Genomic DNA, 19,367 nt, shown 5'->3' with positions numbered 1-19,367 from the left:
AAATTAAAATTAAAAAAGCTGGCAATACCAGATCCAGATGTAGACAAGGATGTGGAGAAAGTGGAAATTCTCTACATTTTTTATGAAAGTTTAAACTGGCACAATCACTTCCAAATATTAAATAACTAACCAGTTATAAATAGCCAATAGGTATCTAATTGGCATTGGACAATAATTGATGAATATCTTATAAATACATAATGAACATATATTAAACACCCAGGTAATATCTAATCAGGCTGATGACAAGCCCTTCTGGGTCTGGAGAGTTTTTCCACACACATGCTTCAGGACACAAACAACCCTCGTACCACAGAGCTCCTATCATGCTCTGACAGAGTTCAGCATGGCATATATAAGCATGGGCTGTGGGTTGCACAGACCTGGAGGCTCTTACATGTCGTAGCTGCGTGACCTCCAACAATTGCATAATCTCTCTAGACACCAGTTCCCTCATTTTTGGTGGGAGGAGTAATGTCTGTACCCTTATAAAAAGTATTAAATGGCAGATCTATGAAGTCTTTTGCACAGTGCCTAGCACATAGAAATTGCTCAATAAATGGTTGCTATTGCTTTCATCATCATTATGACTATCTCACTGGGGATTACTGATAACTTATGAGTAAGAGGAAATTATCATTTCTGACTAGGAAGACATGTATCAAGAAAGAACATTCAGGGACATATTCTTAGAGTAGTAAGAATGGAAGTCAGGGCGTTCCACTGGGGAAATAACCAAAGTGTCATGAACAGTTGTACCATCTAGTAGATTACAAACCAAAGAATCTCATCAACCCTGGATCATTCATCTATTGGAGGCTTTGCCATGTGCTGACATTGACAGTGGAGACCAGGGGAACATGGTAATCGCCATATTTTCTCACTCACTTACAGGCTTGGTTTCTAATCATCAAGAAGACACCTGCACTAAGTTTGTGAGCCATCCCATTATTCACTAAGGAAAGAAGTAAGACTTGGTTCTGATGCTGAATTCCTGACTGGGCCAAAGGGAAGACCCAGATGTTCAATGCACCAAATGGAGCACTTGGGCTGGCCCATGCCCCCCAGGGTTGAGATCGGAATCGTGTTAAGCCATATTCAAAGAAATAAGACTAAAGATGGTTTCCCACTGTCAAGTACATTCCAGCTAAGGAGCAGGCCAGTGCATGGGAAAGGCAGGAAAAATTCTTTTGTTCACATCATTTTCTGTGAGCTGAGGCTCTTTTAAAATCAATTTGCTGGGGCGCCTGGGTGGCTCAGATGGTTAAGCGTCTGCCTTCAGCTCAGGTCATGATGCCAGGGTCCTGGGATCGAGCCCCACATCGGGCTCCTGGCTCAGCGAGGAGCCTGCTTCTCCCTCTGCCTCTGCCTCTCTCCCTGCTCATGCTTTCTCTCTCTCTCTGTATCTCTTTGTCTCAAATGAATAAATAAAATCTTTTTAAAAATAAAAAATAAAAAAATAAAATCAGTTTGCTAAATTGACACACACACACACACAAAAAAAAAAAACCTTATGTTTTCATCTTGGTTTTGTTTGTCTGTGGCTATCCTCAGAGATCATAGCTCAAAAGCCTCTCCAAACTTGAAAGCAACATAGAAATAGCATAATGGACTATACCTTACGCTCTAGGAAGAATTTTCCCTCCTGAGATCACATATATATTTACATAAGAAATCCAAATTAGTTAAAAAAAAAAAAAAAGAAATCCAAATTAAAGGACTCTTTCATGTATCTTTACCAAGAAAGTTCATCTAGGACATAAACTGAATCTAACAATATTTCACCTAATTCTCTCTCTCCAGGTCTCCAAAATGCTCACTCTCCCCTTTATAGTTAAGGCAAATTAGAAATGGAAACATTGAGTAAAATTGCTCTAAGTTGAGCTTTCATTAGGAATTAATCATCAGCTGATTGCCTTGGGTGCGAAGACATACACATTCCAGAACTCTATCCTCAAGGTGAAGTCATTTTTATTCCCCAAAACCCACATGCGTTTTTTTTTCCCTTCCAGCAAGGTTCAGATACAAGGTCATCCCTGTGGGGGAAAGATGCTTGAGGTCCCTATCCCTCTACAAAAAGACACTTCCTGTACTATTGGTCATTGTTTCTGAAATTCATTTGCGGGACAGTTGGAGTAGTTTGTAAGAGCAGATTGACAAAAAGAATGTAAAATTGTACATGGCATGCCAGCTGTAACAGGGGAAGGCTTGACAAGCAAAGAAATCAGTACCAAGTCAGATAACTTTACATATATGTAAATTGGCTGGAAACATGCCTGTCAGCCATCGCTTTCTGTCGCGGGGCCCTGCGAGCCTCTGAAAGGTATTCAGAGCTGTAGATGAGATCAGGCGCAGCAAAACCAACCCGGTATCTTCCCCAGCCACCGGTACCCCCCATCCCCAAGAGCCTGGATGGCGCCAACCTCCCGTGCCCCTCTGGAGTCACACTTGAACATTGATACGTTCACGTATGTGTTCTTCCGTAGTTCACTAATCACCTGCTACGTGCAAACACATAGCTACGGGGCCTGGATGAGATGCTTCGGCTTAACCAGGGAGGAGGCATTCAGGCTATTGCCGGGACTTACCTTCGGCACTTCGATCTCTCTGCTGGTCCCTCTTTCCAGACAGGTGAGACGAGGTACCTGCCCTCTCACCTGTTGGCTCCAGATTGTCCATACCCTGACATGACACGCTGCCCCAGGGAGCACATTAGGAGCACTACTCGTGTAGTTTGAACAGCTAATCGGCCCATCTGGCTACCCTCACCTTGTCCTGTCTCCCAAACCCTCCCGAAGGCGGCCTGCTCTCCCACCAGCAGATGCCTGTGGGTTCCTCAATTCCACTGCTGCCAAACTGGAAGCACCTGTTGTCTTCAAAGCTTCCTTGTTCTCTCTCTTGGCATTCATCGTCCTTTCCTGCCGGTGTGGAGGTGGAGTTTTCTGGAAGGTGATGGGTGTTGGGGCTCAGGCTGCCAAATGTTTGCTGGGGATCAAGCCCTCCCCGTGAAAGGAAAGAGAGGAATTGGGACCAGGCCAAAGGGTAAGGCACACAGACCTCACAGAACTGCCACCCTGGGAGCTCTGGAGCTGTTACTGCCTGGCAGAACTGTCCCTTGTTGAGGTGAAATGGCCCAGCCTTTAGACTCCTGCCCGGATGACCCCGTCCCTGGAGGTGGGCTTTCCTGAGGAAGGGTGTGACCCTGGGCAGGGGTGGTCTATGGCTCAGAGGCCCTGAAGGAGCTCACAGCTGGAGGCTTTCTGCTGACCCCAGTCCCCACAGCTGGGCAGCAAATCCTCCCTTGATGGGGATCTGGGTGGCAGGTCTCATGCCTATTACACCTGTCATCTTCGGTACAGAACCCTGCTGGCCTTGACCTCACAAATCTGCCTGCCCAGGGCTCTGACCTGTTCTGGTCTTTGTCTACAGACTCTCTTTGGACTTCTGGTGCAGAAACTTTGTCTTTTAGCTCAACTCCTTAGAACTTACGACTGCCATGTCAACACCTGGGAGACACGTTCAGGGATACCCTTGGTGGCCATGGAAACTGGAAAGCTCAGCTCGTCAATTCCACTGCCCCTCGCTGTGGTCCATCCCTGCCCCTCTGAGGCACCCTGTCTACACCGTGGGTCCTGGCATGTGTTGATATTCCTGAAGAACTCCGGGTGCAGAAATGGAGATCGGCAGAGGGAGATTGCTGGCATGCCAAGTTAGACTCCTCGGTACGAATGCAGAGCAGACGCATTGTGGGGTAAACAGTACAAGAAAAAGAGTTGGGTTCTGTGCACCAATATCAACTCCTTGCAAGTGATGCTGAAAGAAATCATTTGATCTGGGGACTCAGGGGCCTATGGTACAGTTGAAGCTTTAAAGCCATGGGAAATCAGTGGGGGCGGGGGAGCCCGTTTCCCGAATGCTCGGTAAATCCTGCTCCTCCTCCACCATCATTCTCCTTTCTCAGCCCAAGACCTCACCCCCACATCTCGGAGTCCTTGGCCTTTAACCCCAGCCAGGCTTTCTCCTTCCCCTAACAGATCGCGGGCCCCTCTTTCCCCCATGACTTTCATTTTTCCTGCCTTTGTGCAGACACAACGTTCCCAGTCTCAATTTTCCTCCCCTTCTTAACAAATAAAAAAATAAAAACCGCCTCCACCTGAGAGCCTTCTGATTAACCTCTCCTAATTCTGATGATGAGTTTACTCTGCATGTTTCCAGTATTAGGTTTATATTAAAACCAAATGGCATTGTATAAAATTTCAAAGCATTACCCAAGCTCTTACTTTCATTGCATCAGCTCCTTTCTTAAATCAATTAACCAGCAAATAAGGTGTTTTAGTGCCATTAGGGACACGTTAGACGGTTGTTCTTTGCTTTTTATAAACTGGGTTGGTTGTAATGAGATCTGACCTGGTGCCTATTTACATGTGGTTATTTGCCGAACGTTTGCAATTGTTCCTAGCAAGGAATCTGTATGAAACTGGTCTGTTTCAGTCACAATCAAAAGACCCCATCATGAGGTAACGGGATTTCCTGTAACCCTATAGGGGCTGTATTACAACACTAGCCCTCATTAGGGACCTTGAGGATGAAACGGTGCCAACGTGTTCTGAATATTTGTCCCTCATCTATGGATGGCCTTCTCAACGAAATGGCAAGTACCTCAGGGCCGTGGCCACTCTTTCGATAGACACTTGGTAGCACCAGGAACCAGGCATCGGACATCCTGTGTGGACTAATTTAATCCTTCCAGGAACCCCAGGAGAAAACAAAGATGAGGGAGGTTTGGAATTCTGAGGTCACAGAGGTGGTGAGACAGGGTAGGAGTCTGGATAGAACTTTTCTTTCTAAATCCCACTCCTTTCCCACCCCACCCCACCCCCAGTTCTTTGTTACTGCCCACAACAGGGTTTATGCAGGTCTCCGAAACTCGGCAACTCAACGTTGGCTACCTGCACGGTTCGGCAGCAGCCCACTCCCCAGGAAGTCAGGACTTTAAGAAGTCTGGGGCAAGACACAGGATGGCACTTTCCTAAAGAACCAGGAATTAGGGGGATCCCACCTCTCCTGAGCAAGAAAGCCGGGTTGAGTAAGGTTTTTTTTGCAACATGTAGCTTTTCTCTGCATTGTTCGTCAACATTTTCTTGAGGTCTTCCTGCCATACACATGTCACACCGGAATAAGACGAAGAGCAGTCTCAGAAACACCGTGCAATCTGCGGGGGTCTCGGACTGGAGCTTTCAGGAAATCCACAGGGACTTGTCGCGAGGTGAACCCTGGCAAGTAATCAGCACGTCGCCTTTCAAAACGCATTCAGTGAGCAGATGGGCCTTTGCCTGAAGTGACCATTCCTAAGAACGACAGGCATTGTTTCACCAAATTATGTCCCTGGGAATCTGTCGTATTCGGCGCCATGCAATAACCAAGGTCTTCTCTTACTAAAAAATTCTGCTAAATAAAATAGGAGTAAAAGATGCCTCCGCTCCCCAACCCCCCCACCAACATATGATGGAACGAAAACTTTGGTCATGAATAAAAATCCAGCCTCCTGCCTAATGCATTTCCCTTGTGGAGGGGCTGTGTAGCTTAGCAGCGTTGTCCTATATAGGCAAAAAATGCAGAGTTTGTCTCTTTTGTCAGTCTGGAGATAAAATCCTATTCTTTGTAATCCCTGAAGAAACAAATCAAATAAACTCGGGCTGAGCTAACCATTTTCAATCCATCAAAGCAATCAAATTCTGTTTACCTGAATCACAATGATTTCTAAAATGTTATTAAAAAGTAAAATGGAGTTTATTCCAAAAAACCGAAAATGATGTGCAAACACAAAAGGGATAAGATTTCTGTAATTATGTAGACATAAAGTCGGTCCATCATTTGAGCCACAATACATTGTAGCCATGGCACATAAAGATAAAGAGCCCTTTGTCTAACACGGCAGCTCCAAGTGAAGCATAAACATAATTAATGGAAGAAGTCTTCAAAGAGATGACTATTCGTTTAGTTTTATTGCTCTTGCAGGCAAACAATGGTTTTATAATTTAATAAACCAATTAACTGATTATGTCTCACCCAAAATATTTGTATATCACCCATTCTATCATCTCCAAAGTCCTCATCCCATTTCTTAGCCAGAGAGTGTTGTAAATGTGACTAATTAGTACGTTTGGCAAAGGTTTGGCTGGCAGGTTATTTTGAAGCAAGTTCTCCAGGATTTTGTCTCAGGGTGCTTTTGCAAACATTTGTGACAACAGAAAGCCCTCTTTTCCAGTGTCATTAAAAGTTCAGATACCACATTACTAGCACTGTTTAGAGCCAGTTGGAAAGAAATAATGATAGTGGCCCTGCTTCTTTATCGTAATTCTTTAACTATTCTGTCGAGGGAACGATGCAGCCCTTCAGTGTCGCGTGCTTTATCGTCCCCTCAAAATTGCCTCTTCTGTTCGGCTGGGAGTCATTCTGTGGGCTTCAGGTACCCATCACCGGCTGTATTATAACGGGGATGTTCACCACATTGCAGCTGATGGATCTGGCGGGCATTTCTATTATAACCCTCCGTTATCAGGTAGAGAAAAGCCAGCTGGGGGGAAAAAATGCATCTGGGAATAAAACTTGACATCCTGGCAAACAGCAGAAAGTTTCAAGCTGGGCACATTCTTTCAGCACTTTGAAATTGAAATTGTCATGACAGGTTTTCAGGTGCAAGAAGAGGTTAATAAAGGCACAGAAATGGAGTCATTTAAGGGGACTGCTGAAACCCTCAGTAAAAGATAGGATTATGGGTACAAATGGCATGCCCAGAAGCTACTAATGCTCTGCAGCAGGGACTTGACATGCAAGAAGTAGTCCATAGCGCGTGCTATGCTCACCTGCGAGGCCCTGGTTCCCACCTTTTCAGCCAAGTACTCATTTATTTGTGGAACCAAAAATTGAGAGCCCCCAGCCTACCCATCATGAACCAGAAATGGTCCCTGCCCTCAGGGAGCACATTGTCTAGGGAGACTAAAGCAAGTACAATAAATGAGCGAAGTGAGAGGGGTGGTCTGTGGCACGACTAGACCACACGGAAGGCACTTAACTCAGACACAGAGCATCTGGGAGGCCCCTTTCTGCAGCAGGTGATGCAGAAGCGCCGGCATTCTGGAACAAGGACCAAGTGACAGAGGAGAGGAGGGAAGCTGATAGGTGTGAAGAGAAGATCTTGCTTGAAGGTGCCGTGGTGAGAAAAAATGCCCATTTGAGGCCCCTGGGAACCCCTGAGTCTGGCAGGAGCCTGGACCACGAAGGCCACGGGGTGGAAGAAAGTGGGCAGACCCAGACCGTGCACAGCTTAAAGCCATAAGAAGGAGTTTGAACTTTAGCAGAGGAAAAATACAGAGCCATTGAAGGTTTTAAGCAGAGGAGTCCTAGGATCAGCTTTAGATCTGGAAATATACACCTATACCTACAACAAACCCCTCTGTCCTATACCAAAAAAAAAAAAAAAGAGAGAGTGAAAAAGTCCTAATGATTTACTGTTAATATCGTTAATGTTAGCAGGCCCGTGATTTATGGCTTAGTTTTCCTGTGAAGAATAAATCTGGGCCATGGGTATAATGCTTGCCAAAGCTGCAGTGGGCTATCAACCTTCCAGGTTACCATGAACTGGCCCCACTGTCTCCACCTTCATCTCACCCTCAGGCTCCCCAAACCCAGAACATTCTGAAGCACTGCAGATTCTGGCTTCATGCCTCTCCATGTGCCACCCTCGCCTGCTTGGCAAATCCTTACCTCTAAGACCCAGTCTTCCTCTTCTCTGCGAAGACCTACCTAACCACCCCTCTACCTGTGCTGGCTGTCCTCCACGCCCACTGCTGCAGGGAAATGCTCAGTCTAGAACTTGGTTTCATTGACCATTTGTTTACTTGTCCTAGTCAACCTCTAGTCTGGGAACTTGAGCTCAGTGTCTGGTGGGAATCCCCAAGAACTGCTATGACAGTACCAGAATGTAGAAGAACTCTGTTAACATCTGACAAATGTCAGACTGCATGAATAAACTCAGGGAGAGAGGAGACCCCGTCACATCCATCTGCCAACTCCAGTGATCCCTCTATGTGCACATCATAAAAGCTCGAATGTTGAGGGGATTGCATTGTTCAAGCCCCAGAAACCTACGGTGGCTCCCAAAAGAATTTTCACATCAAGGGTGTTACTGTTTAAAACAGGACTTTGGGCTGTATCTATATGGCCCCCTGAGTAACCATTCAATGCAGACACTGGACAAAAAAATAAAGTTAATTCAGAGGAGGAGAAAAGTCAACTTGAGTGGTTATTTGATTTCTTTGGCCTTCCAACTCGATCGGAAAGGTCACTCGTGGAGCCCTGTGTACATAGAGCCTGGTTCTGAGTGTCTTCAATCGTATAACAATATTATCTCATTAATCCCTGCAAAATCCTATGAGTAAGATGACGAGTATTACCCAGGGAGGAGCATCTGAATCACCTGTGATTGCATCAAAGCACCAGTGATTCTTAAATTTCAGGGAACATCCCAGAAGCACCTGGAAGGCTTATTCCAACACAGCCACTGGACCTCACCTCTGGAATCTCTTGATTCAGTAGGTCTAGATGGGACTCACAAATTCACAAGTTACCAGGTGACGTTCCCAGGGGATGCTGATGCTATGGGTCAGGGACCACACTTTGAGAACCACTGCCCTCAGCTACGGATTATAACCTTGCCTAAGAACTCATTTATCAGCTGTCAGATGTTTGGTGCCAGACTGACGGACTTCAGCTTAGCAATATGCCCAGGTAGCAAAATTAAGCAAAATCAGTGTGCTCACCTGGCCCAGTCGCCCCTCTCCTGTAGTTGATGAAGGGCATGACCACTGCCTGCTCCAATCAGTTCCCAGGGCTGGAGAAGGCCAGGTCCCGGGGTATGATTTTTTTCAAACAAGAATCCCTCATATCAACTACGTGCAACTGACACCCAGTTGTCTCTCGGAGATTCTCGTGGTAGGGATTTGAAACAAAGGTCAAAGGAAAATGGAGTTCTGACTCAGATTTCACAAAAATGGGTTTTCAAATCAAATCAGATGAAACCTCTAGGTGCGGGGGACGGCTTTCCCCCTACCCAAATGTGACCTCTCCAATTAAGAAGGGGGGAAAAATGCTTGAAAAACCTCTTAACATCAAATAGCAACCTAAGAGCATTTTCTGGGGATTTAAACTTAAACGAATCAGAAACATCTGGATTAAATTTTACTCAAATGCTACACAATCTAAACAATTAAGGCGGGGGAGAAGGACTTGGCAAACTGTGCCTTGGGTTTAATCAAGCCTGGAGCATTCGAAAATTGGTCTGAGGTGTTGATGAGCTCTGAGTGAAGCCCTAAGGCTCAGCGTTACCACTCCGAGGGCTCAAGAGTAACACCAGCGTTGCCTTCCCCCTCCCAGCGCTCCGTGAGGGGCCTCCCTCGCATCCACTTTCTGCCTGGCCCGGCTTGGACAGCTGGTTCACGATTTGATGCTCTGGACAAATCTGGATGCCTGATGACCAGGGGCAAGTGGGAATCATGAGGAGTGCAGTGAGTGGTTGAGTCTGATGGTGCTTGTCAGGCTAATAAACACTAGCTGCTCACCGGACGAGTCCTAGACTCTCGTGGCTTTGTACACCGAAGCATAGTTCTTGCTCATCCCGTCCGGGCCGGGCGACTCTGCGGGCTACTTCTCCTCCAAATAGCCACTCAGGAATATAGGCTGTTCCTGTCTTCCCGCTCTGCCGTGCATCTGCCTCCTGGCTGCACCCTGGAGGGAAGAGAAGGATGGAAGGCCTGGGTTCCAGCCTCAGACCTGTCATTTAAGAGCTGTGAGACATCCTGCAAGACCCTTGACCTCTTTACGTGTCCATTTACAGCTTCCTCCATAGAACAGCATTCATAATAGCACCCAGCTTGTGGGGTTCGCGTGGGAGTCCAATGAGGCTGGGCACCGGACCCTCGCCACCCCAAGTGTGGTCTGCTGACCAGTAGCACTGGTACCACCGGGATCCTACTAGAAATGTGGACCCTCGGGCCCCTCCCCAGACCTACTGAATCAGAATCTGCATTTTAACAAGCTCCCTGGGTGATGCGTGTCTGCATCACAGCTTTGGGAAGCACCGAAGCACCCAGGACATAGTAAATGCTCAGCGAACTCGTTAGCGACCCTTATTATGACCTAAACTCCAGCTGCCTTTCCAAGCCAAACAATCACCGAGCCCATTAACCCCGCACCTACTCCCAATCAGCAGGGACATCAGCGGAGATTATCGGGCTTAAGGGACTGGCCTCTCCCCCTGTGAGCAGGGACACTGCCTATTGAGGTCCTTTCATGAGAGGGCGGAGACAGGGCCTTTATTTTAACTGACAAATCAAAGCAAGTCAGGACTAAGACTGCAATCATTTCATCCTCATTATCCCAAGGAATTTCAGCCCATATGGCACACTGCCCTCATCATTACACGCTGATCACAGACCCTGTGTGTTACCTGGGATCAACCCAAAAACATAAAAGGTAGGGAACGGACCCAGATTTCTAGACAGGCTGTCACGGAAAATTTCCTTCCTGCGGGGGGGCAGTGGGGGGAGGGGCGGTGCAGGAGGGAGGCTGGAGAGGGGAGGATTAGGACCAATGTCAAGTAAATCATTTCCCTCCTCCTGGTAAATCACATTTCCACGGCTAGCCCAGCTTTCTAAAACAAGTCCTGTCCAGCTCACTTAGCTGATGGCGCTGGTGCTCTGGGATGTTGAGGGATTCTCTTGGCTGGCTGCCTGCATGCCTAATTTCCGTGATTACACCAAATCGTCATCCAGAAAGTGCCCTCTGCAAAATGACTAAACTCATATCAGGTGTCTCTCCTCCACCCCGTTCCCTGCTTCCACCGCCCTCCACAAAGGCCCTGTCTGAAACACATGACACCTGAGTGCTTGCTCTTGGTAATGGATCACACAACTTCTGAATCTCAATTTCCTTTGCTCAGCGCTGTGTCACCGCAACCACATTGATCAATAGGAAGCCAAGTAATGCTCATAGCAGCTTGCGGGCTGCCTCACCCTCCCTCCCTCCCTTCTCTCTCTCCTTCTTCCCTCTCTCACACATACACACACACACACACACTCACACACACAGACGAGCGCACACACAAAATACTCAGAACATTAAAGAAAGCTGTTAAGCTAATCTGGTGCATCTAAATGGGCAATATATATTGAATCCATGCTCCATTGATCATAATTATTGCAGTGCCCTTTATCAAGTAGCCATCTTAAACCATTATTTAGAGATCATTTTGCTTTCCATTACTGTCACTATATTGCAAAATTTGCTGGGAATTGGATGCTGGGTGATAGAGGGGTGTGCACAGTATTAGCTGGGAATCTGTCCATCCATCCAGGAGTGTTTCCAAACGGAGAGACTTAGCGCCACAGTCAGTGAACTTTTGAAGAGCCCCCTGTCAGCTTTATGGAGGAAAAATAAATCCTCCACCCGGGTCTGATTTTCCTCCTTGGCTCTGCAAACAATATCACCAGTATTCTTGCCTTACGATAATCCCCAGTAAGACCCTCAACATACAAAGCCCCCGACTCGCACTGGGCATTCTGCAGAAGAAGTGCAGTTGCTGCAAAGGAACTGAATAAAGGCATCTGGCCTGTGGGAAGGAAAACAAGGACACCTTATCTGTAATGCCCCAGGCTCCTCAATGGAAATTTGTATGCCACAACCATGGCTCCCTTTCTTCTCCATCCGAAGGATGCCCATGATAGACGAGCTCCTCCAAAGCCCTGGTCCTACATCATCAGCACCATCTCTTCTCCATCCACCTTTTGCTGAAGACACTCCGCAGAGAATGAGGCACCGCGGGCTTCACGTGATGAGCAGAAGGTGGCTGAACACAGTGGTAAAGGCCATCAGCTCTTTCTGAAGGGCCAGGTTCGAACCCAGACTCAACCATCTGCTCCCTGCAGAGCCTCAGGCAATCCATTCACCCTCTGCAGAAGTAGGAATTATGCTGATCATAAACCCCTACCTTGTAAGGACTCCCAGACGGGTTCAGATCTGGTGCAGAGTGAGTTCTCAGTACCAGTTAGCAGTCATTACGGTTACCCAGGGCAGGGTTCTCAAATGTTAGCTTGCATCACAATCACCCAGAGGGCTTCTTAAAACAGATCGCTGGCCCCACCCACTGGAGTTTCTAATTCGGGAGGTCTGGGGTGGGGTGAGAATTGGCGTTTCTAACAAGTTCCCAGGTGATGCTGCGGGTCTGCAGACCACATTTGGAAAGCCCCTGCTCCACAGGGTGGAAGCTATCAAATTTCCACAGTGCACACACCCCTCTCCTGTCAGGGACTGGAATGAGCAGACTTTACTCCCCCTCTGGGCCAGTGTGCCGCCAGGGAGAACCAGTAAATGAAGCAGACCTAAGACAGTCCTGTTGTCAAAGAAAAAGAGAAAGATTTGGGGTCAGGCTGACCTGAATCTGTCTCCTGGCTCTACCACTTACTCGCTGTGTGACTTTAAAGGACTTTCTTAACTTCTCTGAGCTTGTTTTCTCATCTGTAGATTGGGATGATAGCCCCTACCTCACGGAGCTGTTATAGAAACAAAACGAAATGGCCTGTAGAAAATACAGATACAATTGCTGATATATAATAGATAATAAATGGTCATTATTAATTACATTAGGTCAGATCATATAGTTGACCATGCTTTGCTGATAAAAATGGTAGTTTCATATGGATCAACCTCATAATTATAGCAACGATAATAATAGTAATATCCCTGAGCAACCTTGAGCCGCCCCAATTTGGTAAAATAACTAGCTAACAGCACACCCTGCAGGGACGCTGAGGACATCGTCCGTTCAATTGCACCATCATTTTAGCCACTCTGGCTATCAAACCAGATGCCTGATTTACACCCCCTGCCCCCCAACACACAAACACACACACACAGTTTTAGTAGGCTCAAGCTTTGTTTTGTTTTGTTTTGTTTTGTTTTGTTTTGTTTTGTTTTGTTTTAAGAGATCCTTGAAGAGATCTCAATGAGGAACCAGGATGTGAACAGCAGAGATACAGGGTCTGGGTGGAACCTTTGGCGTTTCCTGACCATGGCTACATGACCACACCCGAGTCTCCCCAGCCATCACTTCTTTCTCTTTGGCAGCTCCTATCTGCTCAGATCTGGGGAACCAAACAACTTAGCTTTTCTGATGTGTCTCTGTGTCTATGTTTTTTTGTTTTTGTTTTTGTTTTTAGTAAAATGGTAACATAGTAGATGCTCAATTAATGTTGATTTGACAATAATTGTGAAATAAGGCCATGAAAGAAAAATACATTATCATCTTGAGAGATCCTGAAAGGACATTTGATAAAATGTAATGTCTATGTTTTAAAAAAAAAACCTTAGGGACGCCTGGGTAGCTCAGTCGGTTAAGGGTCTGCCTTCAGCTCAGGTCATGATCCCAGGGTCCTGGGATGGAGCCCCCATCAGGCTCCCTGCTCAGTGGGGAGTCTGCTTCTCCCTCTGCCTGCCACTCTCCCTGCTTGTGCTCTTTCCCTCTCTCTCTCTGACAAATTAAATAAAATCTTTAAAAAATAATAAAATAAAAAAAAGTCTTAGTAAACCAAGAATGTAGGCTACTAACAGATGTGATGGATGGATGGATGTGTATATATGTGTATGTGTATGTATACATGTGCAGATATATAAAATATGCTTTTTTAAACTAACAGCCAGCATCATGATTAACTGTAAAATGGAAGACATTGCCATGAAAATGTAGGAAGAGATCAAAGATGCCTACTTGTAATGACTGTTTAACATTGTTCTGGAAGCACCAGCTAATACAATAGAAAAGAGTATGAAACAGCAGGAATAAAGGCTGGAGACTGCAGAGAAAAAAATCATCATTGCTGTCCTACTTGGAAAACCCATGAGAAAATCTTAGAACTGATAAGAGGCTTCAATGAGGTGGATGGTTATAAAATTAGTTTACAGAAATCAATAATGTGTCCATAACCACTTAGAAAATATGCGCTGCATAGCAGTCGTAAATATATAATGCCTAGAAATGAACTTCCCGGGCGCCTGGGTGGCTCAGTTGGTTAAGTGACTGCCTTCGGCTCAGGTCATGATCCTGGAGTCCCGGGATCGAGTCCCACATCAGGCTCCCTGCTCAGCAGGGGGTCTGCTTCTCCCTCTGACCCTCTTCCCTCTCTTGCTATCTGTCTCTCATTCTCTCTCTCTCAAATAAATAAATAAAATCTTTTAAAAAAATAAATAAATAAACAAATAAATAAATAGAAGAAATGAACTTCCCATAAAATGACTATAATCTATATGAAAAGAACTTATATACTCTACTCAGGAAGACAAAAGGATATCTGGGGTGCCTGGTTGGTTCAGTCAGTGAAGCGTGTGACTTAATCTTGAGATTGTGAGTTCAAGCCCCACTTGGGGTGTAGAGCTTAAATAAATAAATAAATAAATCTTTAAACAAACGAAAGACAAAAGGATATCTGAATAATTGTGGAAAACATAACATGTTCCATGATAGAAAGACGTTCTATTTAAAGATATTGACACTGACAAATCACGCTATGAATTTAATGTAATTCAAATCAAAATTCTAATACTTCTTTTCAAACTTGACTAAAGTGTATTTGAACACTATATGATATGTGAGAATAACCAGGAAAAAAGTCTGGGGGAAGAAAAAAAAATGAAGAGAGAGTATTTGTCCTTCCAATTATTAAAATGTATTAGAATTCTGATAATCAAAACTGACTCCAATAGAAACAGATTAATTAAATAGACCAAGAATTCAAAAGCAGACCCAAGCCATTAAAAAAATGTATATATAATAAGGTTAGAATTTCAGATCAAGCAGGAAAATTAGGACTAGTCAATAAAGAATCTAGGGACAACCATTTGGAAACAAAAGACAATTTACAGGAACATAAATTCCATATGTATTAAACAATTTAATGTAAAAGTACTAAGAAAAGATACATAAATATTTATATAAAACCAGATGGGAAATCCTTTCAAAGAATGTCACCAAAATAAAATTTTATGATATTAAAATTTTAAGCTCATTCTAAACAGAAAAAAAAAAAAAAAACAACTAGGAAAGTTAAAAGGCAAGTAAACCAGAAAATGTATTTTCAACATATGTGATATTCAGGGGTTAGTATTCTTACTACTTGACAATGTATTAAATTCTACCAGAAATATATATATATATATGTGTATGTATACATATATGTATATACATATATACATATATATATGAAAAATTCCATAGAAATTTGGGCAATAGGCTTAAGCAAGATATTCACAAATGAAGAAATATAGTCAATAATCACATACAAAGGTTCAGTATTACCAGTAATCAAAGAAATATAAGCTAAAACCCAATGGCCTACCTTTTTACTTCTTGTATTATGATGGATTTAAAAAAAGAATGGCCAGAATTGTCAAAAATATACACATTCTCTTATTTGGAAGTAGGGATGTAAATTAAGAAGGTTTTTTTGAGGGCAATTTGAAAATAAATATCTAAAGCCTTAGACTTTGACCCAGTGCATACACTTCTGGGAATGTATCAGAGGAAATAATTAAAGTGTGCAAGGAGAGACCGGAGATCTTGCAACTGGAGCAACATGGCCAAGCCTTGTGGGGTGTACCTGAGCGGGGAAGCCCACAAGCAGGTGGATGTCTTCAGGCAAAGTCTTTTCCAGGAGGCAGAGGAATTCCTCTACAGTTTCTTGCCACAGAAAATCATACACCTGAATCAACTCTTGCAAGAGGACTCCCTCAATGTTGCTGACCTGACCTCTCTCCAGACCCCACTGGACATCCCCACCCCAGACCCTCCACCCAAGGATGATGAGATGGAAACAGATAAGCAGGAAAAGAAAGAAGTTCCCAAGTGTGGCTTTCTCCCTGGAAATGAGAAGGTTCTCACCCTACTTGCCCTGGTTAAGCCAGAAGTCTGGACTCTCAAAGAAAAATGCATTCTGGTGATCACACGGATCCAGCACCTGATCCCCAAGATTGAGAATGGAAATGACTTTGGGGTGGCAATCCAGGAGAAGGTGCTGGAGAGGGTAAATGCAATCAAGACAAAAGTAGATGCTTCCAGACAACCATTTCCAAGTACATCTCTGAATGCGGGGATGCTGTGGCCAAGGCCTCTAAGGAGACTCATGTAATGGATTACGGGGTCCTGATGCATGAGCAAGATGAGGCAGCCTATGGAGAGCTCAGGGCCATGGTGCTGGACCTGAGGGCCTCCTATGCTGAGCTTTATCATATCATCAGCAGCAACCTAGAGAAAATTATCAACCCAAAGGGTGAAGAGAAGCCATCTATGTACTAGTCGAGGGCCAAAAAATTATAATAATAATAATAATAATAATAATAAATGACCTATGCTTTGTGTGGAAAAAAAATAAAGTGCACAAGGATAGCTCAAGGATGATCTTTGCAGCATTACTTACAGTAGCCAAAAATTGGAATATCAGTCGTTAAAAATTATGACAGAAATCCACATGTATTTACACGCACACACAGTTAAGGCAGGGCAATGGTTTTCACACTTGACTGTGTATCAGGATCACCTGGAGGGCTCACTAAAGCAAGACTCATGGCCCCACTCCCAGAGCTTCTCATTCAGGAAGCCTGCGCGGGGCCTCTAGATTTCACATTTCAGGGTCCCCAGATGATATTGATGCCAATGGCAGGCATCGCATTTGGAGAACCTCCATGACACAGTGTTGTTTAATGAGAAAAGCAAATTACAATAGGGGTAGCATGATCCGGTGTCTCCATGTACCTTATAAATGCATAGAAAAAATTCTCAAGGATAAACCCAAAAATGTTAACAATGATTATGTCTAAGTGTCAGGATTATGGGTGTTTTTAATTTTTTATGATCAACATGAATTATTTATATATGTTTAATTAATCGGCCATTTCTCCCCCCTAATAAGCAAATTTTATGAAATCCGCAGGTGCCCCTGTCTTCTCGAGCTGCCTCTGCCTGGAGACAGTTGGGGTCAGACTCAACATTCCGTGAGTTTTTTATTATTAATAACTACTTTATTGAGATATAACTCACATACCATACAATTCACCCATTTAAAGTGTACGCTTTAATGGCTTTTAGTATATTTACAGAGTTGAGCAACCATCACCACAGTCAATGTTAGAGTATTTTCATCACCCCCAAAAGAAACTGCTACCCTCCAGGAGTCATTCCCACTTCCCCATCTGCCCCTCCCCCAAGGCCCTGGCAACTGCTGATGTACTTCCTGTCTCCATGGATTGCCTATTCTGGACATTTCCTATAAATGGAATCATGCAATATGTGGTCTTTAAGAGTGGCTTCTTTCACGTACATGTCGTTTCCATACAAAATCCCTGCCTTTGCAGGGCAATCCTGCAATCCACCTTGTCTTGCATCCTCCACTCCAGCAAAGTACAAGCTTCCACTTGAGGAAGATCCTATGGACGTGGAATAAAGTGCATGAAGTTTAATATACTCTATGGACCACCTCTCCTCTCACCCGAGGCAATTTGAGCATACAGTTGGGTTCTTGCCTCTGTTTTGGACTAGTTGAATTTTGAGACACAAGTCACCTCCTAACAGACATGATGAAGAGCAAGAGGGCAGGCCCAGGGCTCTGCCCGTGCTTGCTCTGTGACCCCAAGCAAGCCGCTTGCTTGCTCTGAGCCTCTGTTCCTCTTCTGGGACCAGGTCACACTAGCACCTCAGAGTTGTTGGAGAACTCAATAAATTAATGCACATCTAATGCTCAGAGCAATGCCTGCTACCATATAAATGCTCAGCACATGTTAGCTATTAGCATTATTATAACAGTTAATTGGATTTCAATATCTGGCAAAGTTTCTTTGTCGTAAAGCTCTGATATGGTCACAGAAGCGGATGCCTGGAATAGATTTAGCAAAATCTCCTCTTATGAAACTACCCTGCCTCCTTCTCTGGGGGGGTTGAGGAGACGACTGGTGGCTGATTCTACCCCCAAGCGGTTGCCGCATGCTAAGAAATTAACACTGTGGGGGTGCTTTGGGAAGTTATTAGACCATATACAAGGAAAAACCATAATAATAATCACAATACCAATACAATAAAAATGAATGTCAAAATCAACCCCCCTTATATTTGTATGTCTCCCAAAAACATGCCTGAAATCATTACTTGCAGTGCAAGACAATTTGGAGGACACCAGTAATGTCTGTGGGCTCCTGGCATAGGAGGATCGGTTCTGAGGCCTGGGAAAAGCCAAGGACAAGTATGAGAGACAAGAAGAAATACATGGCCAAGCATCCCAGAGCAACAATCAAGCCTTACCAGGTTGGCCTTGCTAACTAAACGTCACAAGTGGAACGCAACAAGATTAGTTGCCCAGAATTTTTCTTAGACTACTTAGAGCCCTTTGCCATTCCTCTGTTGTTTTTGTTTCTTCTCTAGCTCAAAGGCATCACTGCCTTCAACTTCTAAAATTCAGCCCGATCAATAAATAACTTTAGTGAGCAGCCATATTAGACTGGTTGGGAAAATTTGAATTTCCCGAGCAAGTCTATTATTTTTGGTGAAAACATCAAAAATGTTTTCAATAGTTTGGATCCTCCTCCAGAGGGAGGGGAGAAGGCTGGGTCATTTTCCTAACCTGGGTGGTGTCACTGGAGAAGGCCCTCCGTGTGTGCACCCACCAGCACCCAGAATGTGTTCTCTGGAACCGAGTCTATGTCCCCTGGCTCAGTCTTTCCAGAACACTTCATTGCATCCATCAGCCCTCCCAGCTCTCGGGCAGGCTCAGCCTCCATCTTACACCAGTCTCAGGTGGGAAAGAAAAGTTCCCGGATGCTCTCTGGCACTCTTCCTCCTACTGACCCCCTCTCCCTTCCTTTTAATCACTAGCAACACCTGCTCTTATTCTTGAGTAGATGCTTATAAGTATAAAACTTTATAATGCCTGTTGGACAACTGCACTACTGGGTATTTACCCTAAAGATACAAAGGTAGGGATCCAAAGGGGTACGTGCACCCCGATGTTTATAGCAGCAATGTCCACAATAGCCAAACTGTGGAAAGAGCCAAGATGTCCATTGACAAATGAATGGATAAAGAAGATACACAATGGAATATTACGCAGCCATCAAAAGGAATGAGATCTTGCCATTTGCAACGACGTGGATGGAACTGGAGGGTGTTATGCTGAGCGAAATAAGTCAATCAGAGAAAGACATGTATCATATGACCTCACTGATATGAGGAATTCTTAATCTCAGGAAGCAAAGTGAGGGTTGCTGGAGTGGTG

General features: G+C 44.6%; 1 pseudogene; it reads left to right on the top strand.

Annotated features, from left to right (window-relative positions):
- Positions 1 to 15,660: 15,660 nt before the first annotated feature.
- On the top strand, positions 15,661 to 16,460 carry LOC102736870 (proteasome activator complex subunit 2 pseudogene; annotated as a pseudogene).
- The last annotated feature ends 2,907 nt before the right edge of the window (positions 16,461 to 19,367 follow it).

Source organism: Leptonychotes weddellii, chromosome 6 (genome assembly GCF_054177405.1).
Source record: "Leptonychotes weddellii isolate Sample4059 chromosome 6, ASM5417740v2, whole genome shotgun sequence".
Taxonomy (NCBI): Eukaryota; Metazoa; Chordata; class Mammalia; order Carnivora; family Phocidae; genus Leptonychotes; species Leptonychotes weddellii.
Note: the sequence above shows the minus strand (reverse complement) of the source record. Positions and strands in the feature narration are given on the sequence as shown.